We start from the raw sequence: 16,373 nt of genomic DNA on the forward strand, positions 1-16,373 counted from the left end.
GGCGGCGGCTGAGCGGCGACTGGCGCGCTGCTCCTCCCGCCGACACCTCCCGCCGTGCGCATCTGCTCCGCCGCAGCCCGTAAGTTGCCCGGGGTGCCTTCATTCCCCCCGCCCGTGGGAAGAGCCCCGTTTAATTTCGCAAAGCGCGGCTCTCCCGCTCCGCGCGGGCTCCGCGCATCCCCTCGCGCCGCGGCCCCCCTCGGCTTTGGCTGGCCCCGGCGCCGGCCCGGGCGGCCCCTTGCCCGTTTCCCGTTCCCCGTGGGAAGCCTTGGCGCGTCCTGGGGGCAGGGGGGTCCGCGGTGTTGGCGCCCGCGGCCGCTCGGGCACTGGCGCTTCGCCGCTTGGCACGGGCTGCCGCGGAGCGCTCTCCGCCGGGCCGTGGTGTGTGCTTGTGTCCGGTGAGGGTTTTCTCCCTTGGCCAGGGTTGATGCAGGGTAAATGTTTCCTATACTTGTTTCGGCCAAGCAATAGGCTCRAACTGGAGAAAAGTTAGGGGAAAAAAATGCAGCTGCTTTTCCTTGAATGAGCTGGAAGTTTAATTTGTAAGCACACAAACTGCTTAGATGTTGCTTGCTAATCATTGAGTGCTCCCACATATGTAAAGCAGTGTAATTTGGGTGTCGCTTACAGCTTTTTCATCCAGTATATACTTTTGGCTATAGGGGAAGTTTAAAACCTCAATTTGGAATATGCTGGCAGTACTGAAGACATTTGATAGTGTATTTCTTTGGGGATTTTAACACAACTTTGGCATCTGAAGTTTGGAAAGCAGACTAATATGACGACTTTGTTTAGGAAAAATGTGTCAGGCAACTTGGGAAAACAACAAGAGCAGCAAAAAAAGCACAAGCCTGGAGAGCGATACTTGCTTGCAGCCACTGACCTATGCTGAAAAGTTTTGGGTGCCTTGACGGAGCAGCGTGTCTGATGTGAGACCGAAACTGCACGCTGGCCTCGGTCGGGACCCCTAAATGGTGCTTGTGGCCCCGACAACACAACAAYGGGAAGAAAGCGTCTGTAATCAGCTGTGTGCCTTCCCACAGCAGCRCAGGGGCGCGCGGCGCTCTGGGCTGGAAACAGAATGTAGGGAAGGAGCAGCCTGGGTGGCAGATTGTCCTTGCTGCTCAATGGCATTGCAAATGGAACGGACTTAGGAAGTCTGTTTTTGTTTTCCTTCTTGGGTCAGAAATACCGGCTAGGCAGATGTGCTGCAGAATTTCCTAACAAGCTGGGCAAACAGTGTAACTTACACCCGGATTGCTACGTGTTTGTTCACAGAACTCATGCACGTGCACAGCCTCAAAATGTGGGACCTTATCTAGTAAAACTTACTTGATTTTTCATACAACTGTAAACACTGTGTGTTCCTGTGGGGGCAGCCTGCATTTAAATGTGATTGCACAACAAGGGGTGGATTAGTTGCATTGTGGTAGTACTGGTTGAYAGCAGTGCTCTGGGGAGAGCAGAATATTGAATTCGCCTTCTTTAAAGGCACAATTTTAAGTGTGCAGCCTTACAGGTTGAAGAGGGTCTCAGGTAGAAGTTGAGCACGAGATTGGCAGGATTTGAATTTCCTTCCTCAAATTCAGTGGTTCAAATCTGTGCCTTGCAAAAAACCTCACCTGCCGGCTGCTCGCTGACCTGTGTTGAGCGAGCAGGGTATCCCTGTACAGTTCCCCTCCAACCATCTTCCCGGAGCGGGAATGCGCTGGACAGCAGGTGTCCCGCTCCGCAGGGGTTTTGCCGTGTCTGTGCGGTGCCCGGCAGGGGCTTTGCTGTGTCCATGCAGTGCCTGTCCCTCACTCGCCACGGGCACCACCAGTGGCAGGACGGGAGCTGCCTTGGCGGGGACRTCCTCGCGCTGCCCCTTCTCCCTTCTCCAGCACTTCCCTGCTGGAACTGCTCTGGCCAGGACGTGCACAGATGATGCCCGTGCTTAAGATGTAATTAGGAGCCTGGGATCATTCCCTCGGAGCAGCAACACCGGGAGGAGGGAGCGCAGGGCTGGGAGCGTGAAGGAGCTGTTCCCGACTTGCAGGTAAACAGAAAAGTTTGGCCTAATGAGCGCTGTCTTAAGCGTGCTTTTCACAAAGGGATCTATTCTGATAAATGAGGGCATCTGTCTGGGGAAGCAAGTGCAGTTTAATAAAAGCAGTTAACTCAGCTATGCAAAGAACACAGGGGCCATGCATTAACATATTTAAGTTTGATTAACATCTAACAGAGTTTGGAGTGGGCTTTTGACTGCAGCTGGTAAGGGTTTCTTGAATTTACATTCAGATTACTTGGCAGGAGTTTTGCCCCTTTGCTTCTACGTACCTTTTTGTTGTCTAGGCATTTGCACTTCTTTTCATTAGGGAAAGTAAGTAGCTTTTGAGAAGGGGAGGAAAAACAGCTTTTTTGCATATGTGCTATAATTTTATTCCAATATTGAAATAGGTGGATGTTTATCTGTAGAAAATACCATAATGATGTGATTTTGATGTGATGTGTTATTTTTTGTTGTTGTTTTGGAAGGAAATACACTATTTTGTGATAAAGAAAGCTTTATAAAGGATTTTTTTTTCTTCAGGCTTGGAATGAAATGGACTAATGGAGTTATGAACAAGGTTTTTATGTCCTTATTCCTGTTAAGGAGTACCTCACTCAATAAATGTTCCCAGTGGCACTAGATTGCACTCTTTGTTAGCTGTTACTGGCTCATTGTCAACAAGCCTAGTAGCATTTAACTGATTTTTAATATTTTTGAAAGATTAGTCTCTCAGTAGTTGCTTCTTATGTCTGTCTTTGAATTATTTTAGAATTGGGACATCATATGCTGAAATGTAACTATATTATTTTCTCATCTGTGAGAGTATCAAGAGACACACTCTTCTGAGTATTTTTCTGATTAAATAAGTGTGTATCAACTAAACCACCTGTCAGAAAAACAGAGAGTATTTGGGAAGAGGGAGGCGTGATTGGCTTTACTAGAACAGTTTTATTGATTGTGTCAGCGTTCCTGTTAATTAACTGATTCAGGCTGTCTGGTCTCTAATTGATGTTTTGCCTGTCTAAGGCTTTAAGGTTCAGTCTTTTGGATGTGCACATTAGGTTTACATTAAAATGTAGGCAGGGAGCTCTTCATGTTTTATCTGTGCTTTGTCAAAGAAATTAGTTCACAGGCAGCAATAAGAGAACTGATTCTGAGCCCTTTTGATATGCRAGGCAGAGAGGATGGACTTGAGAATCAGAAAGTAGAATTTCAACTTTGGCCCTGACTAACTATGTGATCTCGGGAACAAAATGATTAATTTTTGTTTTTTATTACTGTAAAAGAGATCTTTTAATGCTAGTGAATTCTTTTTAAAGAACTCAAAGATGCAAATCAAATTAGGTCTTGCAAAGTAGCTTGGATAAGAAGTCTTTATATTAACATATATTCTGTTTACAGTAGAAACACTAGTAGTGACTGCTAACAGCTGTGGCACTGCTGTACTGTGCAACCTCTCCAGTTACAGGGGCTCTGCAATAGCCAAAAACAAGCTCACACTCAACAATGATCCTGCCTTAAAGACTTTATAGTCTAAAATTTTAGAAGAGGAAAAAAAAAAAAAAGGAAAAAGTGAAGGACAAAGAAATTATGAGCTATTTAGCTATTGTTGTATTATTATTGATAAAGATCATAGAATTTAATGTGTTAAAAGGACTTTTCAGTTATTGACAGGTTGTTTCTGCTGAGCAAAAGGCTTCAAACAGGAATCRGCACCAACCATTTCTTTGAAAAATTAGTGTGTTATCAATGAGGGCTGGTATCATTGTCCTGTGAAAGAAAGAGCCAACTTATTGATAAGTATGAAAAATGAGAGGGTTATGGGAAGGTGTCATGAAAGATGTGACTTTGTAAACAGGAGGCAATTGAGATTGTGTGGCCAGTGAAGTGACTGACGTGCTGTCACATGGAAATAAGATAATGTTTGCAGGAGCACGCTGAAGAACAGAAGTCTGAGTGTGTGAATACTGAAGGACTGAAAGGTTGGTGGTCCACACTGACAAGGAAGGYACATGGAAGGGAGGAGAGTAGTATGGAGGCAACAAACTGAAATCTCATGTTCCATGGAGAGGTAAATAAAATAATACAGCACTGTTGAGGAGTAAAGGGGGTTTCCTCTGTATTTCCTCTATGCCTTAGAGGCAAAACCCCAGTAAGAGTTTGTACTTGCGAGTGGCACTGCCCAGGTGAGAGGCAAAGGGCCGATTCCCCAAACTAGGGTCAGGCACCACCAGCCTGAGGGTTGCATCAGGAGGACCTTTGCGAGGAGCTGCTCAAAAGGGTTACAGAAGAGGTAAAGAGCAGAGAGATCGTGGCAGCTGAAGAAAGAAMGCATGATCAAAACACAGAGGGTGATGGACTGTGTTTAAGGAGCTGACAGGTCACTTAGCAATAGCAGGATGGATACTGAATCTGAGTTCTGTGGAAGAGCTTGTGTGTTGCTTTCATAGGCTACTGCAAAGGAAAACTGGACAGGAAACAAAAATATGGTAGTTTTTGTTTGTTTTTGGTTTACTTATAATGCTGTTTTGTTGTTTTCTGGAAGATATTATATTAAACTTCTCCATGCATGGCAAATACATGAGAGTCATGCTTACTATCTTTGGGGGTAGTTTGTGTTAGTCCTCTCCAAAGCAGCCCACACTTCATTTGTAAGAATCTGAACAAGGGAAATACGTGCAGTGTGAAGTGGTTGAGATACAGGGCAATAGGACATAGTCCTTCATGTATCTAAGTCTTAGCCATGCAAGAAAATATTGCACTAATGAAAACAAACACATCTGTGGAAGGTCTCAAAGAGTTCATCACATTCACAGGATGTTTTGAAACTTCTTTGCAGAAATCTTGTTGATCTAATTAAGGGACTTTCTTATGAGGGAATCCAATCAGCAGTGTGTAGCAATACAGCTCRCTGAGTCTAAAGGAATGAAACAGAAATACTTATTTTTGTCATCTTTTAAGTTACTTATACTTTGTAGAACTATTTTGGTGTAAATTCTGCCTTGCAGAGACTTTATTGAGCTATGTATTCAAGGTGGAGGTAACTTTGACTTAGTTTTTCTCCTATTCCCCACTGCTATTTGGAATGAAATCCCTCTCTATCAAAAGGGCTTACGGAAAGTAATAATGAGATTATCAGCTGCAGCATGCAGGGGGGATGGCAGTACTGTGTGGCAGGTAAACGCTGCAGTTCTGCTCCGGTGTCTGCCCACACAAACCTATCTGAAAGCTTCCCAGCTCCTGCTCCAGGGTTTCCTTCCGCAGGCAGCCTGTGGGCGCCAGGGGAAGCTGCACAATGCGATCCCGTTTTGACATGCAATTGGGACGCAGTCATAATTCATATCTAAATAGCAGGACTGCAGGGTGCATCTGCCCTGCATTATGGATGCAGCCGGAACCGTAAGGTTAGCTACGGGAACAAAGGAGGAGGAATTTGCAGTTGCGGTGCTGTGCGTGTCCCCTCTCGGGCTCTTCTTAGGGAGATCTTACCACCACGGTGGTTATACTTATGACCACACATACTGCAAAAGGTGAAATAAGCATGGCCATCTAACTTTTGTGTTTTTGTTTTTCTCTTTTTGGCCTCATACAGGCCTTTTGTACCATGGCAGTCCGTTTTTATTAACCATGCAGCTCAGCATTTGCATTTGGTTTTGATTCACGCATGATTTAAACTGAGGCTATTTTATTTTGCTTGCCTCTTTCTTGGTGTGACCTTAGGTAGGTTTTAGAACCGGTTCGTTTGGATGTGAGATTTTGCAAACTTATTTTTTAAAGTTTCAGAGTTGCCTAAAAAGGAGCAGAGCAGATTTGATCACAGGGTTCTGCCAAAAGGAGCCCCGAGAGCGACTGTTGTGTGTGAAAGCATGCCTTGCAGTTTAAGCCTGAAGTGACAATAATTGTAACACAACACTGTTCATGTGACAGCTGGACAAAGAGGCCATTATGCCTGGCTGGCTGGCGTCGGATCCTCCCAAAGCCAATAGCCAAACCGAGCGTGGTCGCCCCGAGAAAGCGGCTGCGCTGGAGGCAGCTCCGTGTTGGAAAGAGAGGACACGTATGTGTGTGTATATGCACACATACCTTGCGTGAGCTGTGGTGTAGCTGCAACACGATACAATAAGTTTCTGCATATACTGTATTTTCTTTTTAATAGGCTGCTCAGGCTGCTATCAGGAGATACTGGATAACGTAGAATTGGGAATACACGTGGCAAAAATAAGAGACCAAGTAGCTCTGTTAGTTCCTTTGCCTCCAACTACGGGATTGTTTCCTACAGGGAACAGGCTTTTGAGCCAGTATAGTTGAGCTGTAGTTTCCATTAAAGTGTTCACAAAATTCTGGAACACATTTGCCTATTAAAACATACTTCTCATGATCAAACTTAAACACAGACTGTGTTTAAGATTTATGTGTACTACAGATTTATGTATATTAGTGGGGAGGTTTTTTTTTCTTGTTTTTTAAGAAGAGGACTTCTCGGAAGGTTTCAAGACAACAAGGCAAGAAGCTGAGCACTCGCTGCCTGAGGAAAGGTCCCTCACAACTTGCAATCTGCGGCAGGCTTGGCTGCAAAGGCAGCGTGCTTGCGTCACCCCTTGTAAATCTATCTAAAAAATCAGCTGTAGTGGGAAGCTCTTCAATTRGAAATGTATCTGTTAAAAAAACAACTGTTTGCTTTTTGCTGCCCTGGAGGTTGGATACCAAGTGCCTACCAGAGCCGTTTGGGATGACAAGACACTGGGTGCAGAGAGCTTTTCATCTCATTCCTGTACCTCCTGCCTTACCTTATCTATGTGGATTTTTTTTTTCCTCTCTTACTGAGGACTTTTCTAGTCTTAGCTTTTGGATGATGCTTGCTCCTAAACATCATGATCTGTGTACAGCATTCTTGACATCCTGTATGAGTTTAAAATCAAGGCAYAGTGAGTTAAATTCCTTTAATATCACTGACAGGCCAAATAGACCTTTYCATTCTGCTATGAGTATTACTATATTTTCATAATACAGAAATTCAAAATACAAAGTTGTTTCATAGTATTCAGCAGCTTTTTTGATAGCTGCAGATTTTCCTGCACTTTGTTTACACTTTCCCAGTGACTAATTTACTTTAGTGAAGCTTATAAATTGGTGAGAGAAATCAGAAAACATTTCTTTGCGTCTGGTAACAGAATTGTATTAAATAATTCATCTTGTTATTATTCAGTCCTCTGTCATGGGGCTTGCATGTATGTCTGTGAATTTGGAGAGGCAGCCACCAAAGTTATTCAACCTATATTAAGAGTTTAGTGCTAGCAAAAATGAAGCTGAAGAGCGTTAGGTGATATTGTGCATGAGTTGCAAAARTGATACCCTAGAAAACAGAGCATGCTACGAGCAGGGAGCCCTGTGCTGACTCCGGAGTCGCCAGGTCAGCTGCAGGACCTGCGCGGACTCGGCGCTTACGCTCGCAAGCTGTGAGCACGCCGAGTTGCTGTGATCGAGAGGCAAAACTAATTAGCTTAATGATTTTGTCTGAAGCTTTCCTGACAATAAAAGTCCCAACCAGTTTTGAGCTGGTGGTTTTGCCTCTTTTTCCTCACTTGGGTGCACCTGAAGGTCAGAGCAGTCTCATCGCAACTGGGAAAGATGTAGGAAGTGTTTGGCTTTGGGAGCTGAGGCTGGCATGATTTGTCTCTTGACCAGCTCCTTCCTCCAAGTTTCAAATTGTATGTTTTGGTAAGTGTTCCTAATGGAGAGAAAATAGCGAGGGTTCTGCCCAGCTGGCGCCGGACAGAGACCCAACCGTTGATAAAAGAAATTCGTCCCGTTGATTAGAGAAGCCTTCTGGGAAGCGCAGTCACACTAGCAGAGTGCAGCCAAGTAAGTTAGGTGAATAAAYGCTTCCCAAGGGCAGAGCCACTTTAGACAGAGTGTTTTCTTTCAAACAGTCCTCAAGAGAAAGATCAGTATTTTTTTTTTCCCTTAGTTGTGTTAGAAGAGTGCCAGGCTGCATAGAGGGAGGCTTTCCTCTCGCAAGGAAAATGTRGAAATGACGCTTGTGATCTATGCCTGGGATGTAGCTATAGGAGGCTTGTAGGTTATAGCACAGCCGTATTACTGCAATGGATTTTAAATACCCATATAATTACTTCTTTGTGCGTAAGACCCCCTTCAATTATAATGCCATGACCAATGTTTTAAAAGATCAATGTCATATGAAACAGGAAATTGTCCTTCCCCTAAAGATAACAAAAAAAACAGCCTCTGGATTCTGAAATCTGGTTTCTTATGTGCCCTTTTTACACAGCCGAAGGAAGTTATTTTCAAATAGTGCTATTTAGGTTTGGACAAATGAACTAACATCTAAAGCATGTTTTACTGTTCGATCACATCTGCTTGTACCRTGTTTGTCATTGGAACCACAAGAGATGAGGACATTTGGCTACATGTTTTTGAATTGATGGGTAGGGGGTAATGTTGACATGGTGCTATGTGGTTCTTGCTTGTTGTTTGGTGTGGACACCACTAGCTCTCTTGACATGAGCTCCCAAAGCCCCATTTTCCTTTTTTTCCTCCCTGACATAGTGAAGGTGTCTAAATTGCCATATTTTGTGCCATCAGAAATGCAGGGAACTTTGAAACTCTTCATCTTAATTTTTGTATTGCAACTAGGAGACTGTAAGGGAGCTAAACTCCTTSCCATCTTTCTGTGAAATCTTTTTGAAGCATTGAATCAATTGTGTTCAACAATTCTGCTGCCARGGTGCACTGACAGTCTCAGTCTCTATCCTCTCTAGAGTAACTCTTACTGGAAAATCTGGTTATGTGTAATAGGAATAAACAAGCTAAGCCTAAACAGAGTTTTTGTAGGCTCTAAAATGGGAGTCCCATTTCATCATTTGGGTAAGATACCATCTTCCCATTTGCCCCAGATCGTTCAATGTTACTTCCAGAGTCCTTTCTCATGTACCTGGCATTTTTAAGTGAATATCCATAATCCCTGGAAGACTCTTCCATTAGGGACTGCATATCCCCTACTGCTTCTTCCCAGTGCCCTCTCCTTGGCAGAGGTTTTAGAGCTGGAGCACATGAAATTTTCAAGAAGTCATTAATACCTTTCCAAGCTTGACTCGTTGGTTGGGGACTGTGGAGGAGAGGTGGAACTAGTGACCATTGCTGTCATTCCTCTGTCCTTTGGAGCAAGTTTTGTGATACAGTGCCTGAAGAGTGTTTCGTAGGCTGTAATGCACAATTATTACTCTAGAAGATTGTGGGTTTTTTTGGTAATTGCTGTGTATGCATAAGAACTTCGGAAAATTGAATTCTGTTCAAATACTGACCTAGCCGCCAACGCTAAGCACATGTGGCAAGGCTGGTGCTGCTGCATGTATGAGGTAGTCTTCTGTGCAAGATACATAAGAAAGACAAAATATTAACATTTTGCAGTTTCTCGAGGTTGCGTTTATGAATGAGAGGTCGAGGAGCACCATTTGTTGCCTGGCCTTGCCAGCCCTGGCTCTGTAGCCAGGAACACAGGGTTTTGATGCTCTCTAGGAGGAGGCAGATGGGCTGCTCAGTGCAGTGGGCTGGCAAGTCTCTCAGGTGTCCCGTTCAGAGCACCTTCAGCGCTGCTTTCCTCTGTCTTGAGCTTCAGTCCTCACCTCTCTGCGGTCCCAGGRCACTGCGAGCAGGGACAGGGCAGGAGGATGTTGGTCCCAGAGATGCTGGTCACGAAAAGGGAGCCCTGCACTGCGTGGGCAGCCCTGGCTGCAAGGCACTGCTGGCCCCTGTGGAAACAGGAGCACTGCCTGCCTGGGAAGGTTAGGAAATGCTGCTCTAAGAGGGGCTGCTGGGCCATCTTGCACGGCTTTCCAGAAGACCAGATCTCCCACTGTTTTTTCAGTGAAGAGGACGGTATTTCTAAAGAAAATTATGTAAATTGCACAAGTTGTGTTACTTGTGCAGTGGTGCACATGTGTGCATCTATGGYGTAGCCATAGGTGTCCTTAAGTATTCCTTCCTCTCCCTCTCCAAAAAAATCCTCCCCTTTTGACAGGCTTCGCTCCTAGTTCTTTTGTTTAGACAAATACAAATGTGAAGGATGAAACATGAGTGTAGGCCTGTTTTCCCCAGGGGCGTCAGAGAGGAGYCGTGGGTTGCTGCTGCTCCGCGCAGAAGGGGAGACCTCTCGCAGGACAGCGTCAGATGGAGGAATTTACCAGTGGCACCAAACTTTGGTGCATTAACTCGCCATTTAGCCTGCTTTATAATGGAGCTTTAGTGCTCCTTTAATCCGCGCCACATGCGGATGACCTGAGCAAACCCTGTGGGAAGACAGAGCCTTGTTGTGTGCATGCGGGAACAGTTGCTCCAAATCTGACGTACAGCTGTGGCCGGGCTTGTTTGGAAGTGAAGAGTAACTTGATCTTTTAATCTTTTCCTTTTTTTTTTTTTTTTCCCTCCTCTCCAGACAGTTATTGTAAATAACAACTGCTTTTGAAGGATACCTACCAGTTAGATTGAAATGTGTAGTTTAAATCGGGGGCAATGATTTTTGCTGTGTTGAGAGAGGTGATGTGGTTTTTATTCTTATTTCTTCGATTTAAAATAAATAAAAAGGGGCAAAAAGAGAAGCTGTGGGCCTAGTTTTCTGACTTGCATTGAGTAAACCAGGAATAACTCAAGTAAAATCAATGGAATTATGGACTAAGCAGGGTTAGATGAATAGACACACCATGCAGCTATCATCCAGATATCCCAAAGATGCTTCCAAAGCAACTGGTCTCTTTTAATAGATTACAAACGAAAAGAAAGCTGAATTTCCATACTGAATTTCCAATTTCCATACACCACTAAGGGTGTATTATTAATTACTGTGTAAGAAAACTTAGTGAGTAGTTACTGAAAAACAAAACAAAGCCACAGCAAAGGAGATGCTTCTTGCTTCAAGCATCTACTGTTGTCAGTAGATTTTTACATCCCTGGAACCCACTTCAGGGAGTCAGGAGACTTCATCTCCACACTGAAACAATATTACTCCTCTGCAACTTTAATGAACTTTAAGATATGTTCCATCCTTTCCTGTATAACAGCAGTTCTTGTCAATTCACATTATGTCTGAATAACAACAACCAAGATGCATGTTTATGATGACTGAACCTCAAAAGATGCAGTGATTTGGAGAGACGTTAAATTCAAGGTTTTGGTCTATACCTCTAAAATATTCTTAAATATTTTTTGCCTTTGCAGATTCTCAGCCTTTGTATGCATACCACATCCTCTTGCAACTCTGCTTCTATTTTGGCAGTGGATTAAATATAGAAATCAGCATTGTGGGTTTTCTAGTGTGTGTGGTTAGTTGGTTGATTCATTTTCTTGATTGTTTGTTTTTGGGCGGGGGAGTTGTGGAGAGAAKGTTGGTTTTAAAAAGCCGTGCTGGGATGCCGAGGAAATGCTCTTTCTCCTCTGAGAGAAGACATGAAGCAGTGTGAGCTTCTCTCCTCTCATTCTTTATAGGAATATTTTTGAGTGAAGTAGCACTGCACTGCAGTCACTCTGAAAATGTCTAGTGGCATTCAGAGGCGTCTCTGGAGACTGCATCCTGGAATGTACTTGAAGCTTCCTCTTCCCCTCCTGTGGGAGTATCTTAGTATGCTTCCAAAAATTAACCTGCATTCTGTGTACTGCATATCTCCAGGGAAATGCTCAAGTTTACTACATCCAGGTCTTCTCTTGCATATGCATTTTCATTCCATGCAGTTTGTAACAAGAGTACCAATAATAAAAATAAATGAAGGAGCAGACAGATAAGAGCACATTATTGGCCTCTTTGGAGATTGACCAAATCTGTTAAAAATTATTAGTAGTTGACACTGTGTGGCAATCCATTGTAAATGAATTCTCAGATTCATTTCGTACGTGAATTTCATGATTCGAATAAGGATGTTGCACTCATGGCGTGCACCATGCACRTGATTATTGTCAGAGTGACAAAACTGGAGTCATTGGGCCCTAAGGGTGGTTTGCAAATGGGCACTAGGAAATTTTAAATTCATAATACAGATCATCTGCAGAGTTGGAAACAGAATTCAAATATTTAGATTGCTTATCTCTTTTGAGTGGCCATCATAGTGAGTGGCCTTAAGATATTGAAAAAGTGCTTTGGTCTTCAAAGGTCTTTGATGAAATACAATATGTGTGACTGTTAAATAATATATACCTAAAAGTGTGTTTATGTAAATGAAACATATATCCAGTTAAATTAAAGACAGATTTAGGGATTGGGTACTTGGGACAGATTTAGATTGGGATAGATTTAGATTAGGTACTTGTAAAGTACATGAGAGGGAAGACCTCCTAAGACACAGTCACACACAAACTCGTTAGAATTCTCTGCAATTTGGACCAGCCTTGGATTTCCCAGGTGCACAGCAAGCACCTTCAGAGACTGGCAGAGAAGCATCTGCCCTAGTTTATCTCACCTAGTGAGGGAGACTTTTCCCAGAAGATTGTCACATTGCCCTCCAGGAGGAGGAAATTAGGAGGAAATTCCCTTCATGAACTAGCTCAACAGACATTTGACAGGTTGGACTGGGCGAAGCATCCGTCTTTTGCCCCAGGCAGATTTCCTTTTGGTTTTCAGCAGGAGGGCATCCTTCCGCCTTTAAATAGCGGATGCAATGGATATAGATACCGTTTTTGTTGCTCTTCTATGCATTCCTACATTTCTTCTCGCTCTCTAGAGCAATGCAGAAAATTAGTAAGGAAGGTGAAATAATCCCTTGCTCTTTACCGGATGAAACGATGTAGTTTTAAGCAACATGGCAGTTGGCCTGTCCATCTTCTTGCTAATAGCAACATACATTTCCATGCATTTAGGAAAAAGGCTGCGTGAAATTGGAAAGAAGTTGTTAGTCAAGACAGAATGCCTGAATAAGCTCAGAGTCATTTTGCTATGTCAGGACTGGTGTATGTTAATAGCTTGGTTTTCAGAGCCAAAAGAAGATCAGCTGGTAGCAAATAGAGTATAATAGTGGTTGTGGGCCAGCCTGGGCGTGGAGTTTTCACCAGGTGTCATGACCATGAATCTCAAAAGTCAACTGTCAGTATTACCCAGCCTACTGCAGTAGACCAGAGGAAGTCTTCACTTCATCTTGGCATCAGGCAGTGTGGCAGTGCCTTCTCAAGAAGGTGGCTTCTCAAAGGACTCCCTTTTGCTTGGGCTCTGCAGCATTCCCATATTCGTATACACTGAGCTCTGCTGGATGTCTGCTTTTCTGGTTCTTCACCTGGCATGCAGTGGTGCTGCTGGGGAAGACGTCCGTGCCTGCTGCCAGCCAAGGTGACCAAGGAGCCACCTTGCTCYGGGATGGACCAAGTGCTATCGGGCTGCCCTGCTTTTCCAAAGGAGCAATTGATGTTGTCAGTGACTTTGGGTCTTATCCCAAGTCTCCACAGGTCAGAAGAGGACCCTTTAATTTTCATTCTTCTCAGCAGCTTTCTTACCTTTATTCAATCCACTGGCAAATATTACACAGTTTTCCACTTTCCTCTTAGTTGGTCATTCATTTATATCTTGCTGAATGTGAAATTTTGACCTGGCTGGCACAATAGATGGCTTATATCTCTCATTAATTATGAAGTGTTTACATGTGCATTCAAATGGCCATTTTGTTTCCTTTTTGAAAGCATTCAATATCTTTAATTTCCATTATTAAAAAATTACACACTGCTCACTATATATACATATATATATATACACACAAATATATTTTAATGAATGATTGAACCTTAGCCAATGTTTCTGCAGTTTTAACTGAGCAGTATTAGAACTTGTAACAAAGATACTCCTAATACCAGTTGGGCTACAACTTATAAGTCTACTTACAGAGTTTGCCTGCTTTTTTGGCACAGTCTCTGATACACACTCACCAGTCAATCACAGTAAAGTGCCTAATAACAGATGTGCCAATTAAGCTGAAGAACTCTGTCTCCTCCTTTAATTTTTATTACAGAGAATAACAAAGTACCTCATTAAATCCACCATCATAGAGATTTTTTAATTTGGCATACAAATGTCTGTAAAAAGTAGATCTTTGAATAGAGYGCCTTGTTACTAAAGGTGGTTTATCAGACAATGCTATGAATAGACTGGTTTTGTAATAACAGATCTGTGCTCATGCTGCTGCTGCTTTTACATCCCAAGCTGCAGAGATACAGATTTAAAGAATGCTGCATGTGTCCTAAAGGATCATAATTTAAGGGGTTTAGGCCAAGTGATAAAAATGTAGCCTTGATTTCTGATAGTTTCAAATTATATTGCTTACAGTAGGAATTAGCACCATACAACACTTTTAGGAAGGTTTCAGATAACCTGCAACCAAAGTAAATTAACATATTTTAACAGGAGAAACTACCCTGAAAAAAATACTAATTACAACCAAAAAGGTGGTCTTTTGATTGCTACAGTTTCAAAGGCAATTGCTTTCATGAGTTTCTTTTAATGATGAACCAGGCACCTCTTTAAAAAGACAGTCTGGTTCATCATTAAAAGAAATTAATTGAAGCATTAACAGATTTGGGATGTCTTAGGGAATYGTGGTAAGAGAAAACTGAGACTAATAAATCACAGCTGGGAACTTTGAAATGTAGTGACTGTTACTATGGATAAGAAGCAAAGATGTCATTTCTGGAAAGAACATACTTTATAAGTACCCATCACTAGTATTGTCAAGAGTTCTATTTTGTGGAGTTTTATATTTATTCACTAAAGTACGGTGTCTTTCCTCCAGCTTCAGCTACTTAGCTGAGAGTATAGTGGGTCTGGGTCTGTGTGTCTGCACAGGTATACACATTCATATACATGTAAATGTGCAAAGGATTGTCCCAGATCCCTGGCAAGCTGATTCCTATGTCTGCTGCCTAGATAAGGAGAATAAGAATTAAAATTACACACCTACAAGCAAAGATTTATGGCTTAATGGATTTTTTAAAGAGGATAAAAAGTATTGAGTGTAGATATCTTAAGTGTCCAGCTACTCCCTAAGCAGCTGTTCACTCTGTTATTTGTCTGTAGGCATTAAAGGGCACGGATAGGAAAATGAGACCAGTTCGGGCCATCACTCTGTAATATCAAGGAACTGTGCAAGTCAGACAAGCAGGTAAGGAAAGGTCAAGGCTTGTAGAGAGAGGGGCTTACGAATATGAGGATTGCTTTCAGAACTGCAGATGATTATAAGCATTATGAATGATATACAATCAGAATAAAAGTCTTGCTTCAAACGCCTTGCGGGGAAAAATAAGATAAAGCAGCCGTCACTATAAATGCACACAATGGGTTCACTTGATGGCATCTTACCGGGGCTTTTAGCAGTAGTTTATTGTGTGGTAAGAAGAGAGAGGAAACTGGGTGAGAAATAAAATGCATCGTTGGGAAAATGGGTTTGATGTGGCATGTGATGGTCTAGAGAGCACCTAGCACTTATGCCACTTTGGAACAACCATCAAAAGATGCACTGAAGGGAGCTCCCAATGTTGTTCATCCGCTTGGCTATGAAATATCACCGTCCTGTGTGTGGCTCACTCACGAGGATGGCCTTACCAGTTCTCACTGCATAGTCTCACTGCAAGCTGTTCAGAATTGCCTTTGACTTTAATAGAGTGTGTCCCTTTAACTGTGGTTTTGTTCTAAAAATGAAAATTAACCATGCTCTTTGGTTTCGCATTCTAGTCTTTCTTTTTCCTCTTTGAGGAGGAACAAAGAAATGCTATCCATTTCTAACCTTTGCAAATGCCATTATAGAAGGTGGAGGAAATTAATAATTATCAGGTGCATGAGAACATTTCTGGGCTCCCTGTTTATTTCCTACCAGCCTGTATATTAAGCCTAAAGTCATTCAATGGTACCTGCTATGGACAGATGAAGTGACAGATCACTGCGGGTAAAAAATGGCCAGATGTATATGCTTGGCCAGATGTATACCCTTAAGGAAAGTTATTAAGTTATTTATCATATGTTCCTAGAGTATATTGAAAAGCTTTGTTTATTACAGAATAACAACTTTWAAAAAATGCTGTATCCGACTTTTAGCACAACCCTTTAATCAAATTAAAATAAACAGAGATCTGAGGATACCCTTCACAAAAGCAAATATGGGAAAGGGATATTGTGGATGCRACTGTGAAAACTGTGTGGTTGCTGACCATTTGCCTGGGACAATCCTGTGGCTGCCTAACTGCAGATTCTTTGGCTTCCATTTGTGCAGGAATACTCATTTTTGGTTTCATCTTCTCTGGACTGTAGTTGTTTGAGTATTATTTCTATCACCTTAAGTACCAGCTGTATAGGCAATATATCACT

At 42.7% G+C, this 16,373-nt stretch overlaps 1 protein-coding gene across 2 annotated transcripts in view; it reads left to right on the top strand.

Moving 5' to 3' along the window:
• Positions 1 to 56: 56 nt before the first annotated feature.
• The window catches only part of MEGF10 (multiple EGF like domains 10), a 95,117-nt gene continuing 78,800 nt past the window's right edge, over positions 57 to 16,373 (top strand). The window contains exon 1 of one of the 2 annotated variants that reach the window (XM_026046572.1): positions 57 to 79. The gene's annotated coding sequence lies outside the window, so the exon portion shown is untranslated. Of the gene's footprint in view, positions 80 to 15,163; positions 15,175 to 16,373 lie in introns of those variants that run through there. The other variant, XM_026046573.1, reaches the window with a different exon arrangement.

Source organism: Nothoprocta perdicaria, unplaced genomic scaffold, assembly GCF_003342845.1.
Source record: "Nothoprocta perdicaria isolate Ctin4 unplaced genomic scaffold, notPer1 scaffold_45, whole genome shotgun sequence".
NCBI lineage: Eukaryota > Metazoa > Chordata > Aves > Tinamiformes > Tinamidae > Nothoprocta > Nothoprocta perdicaria.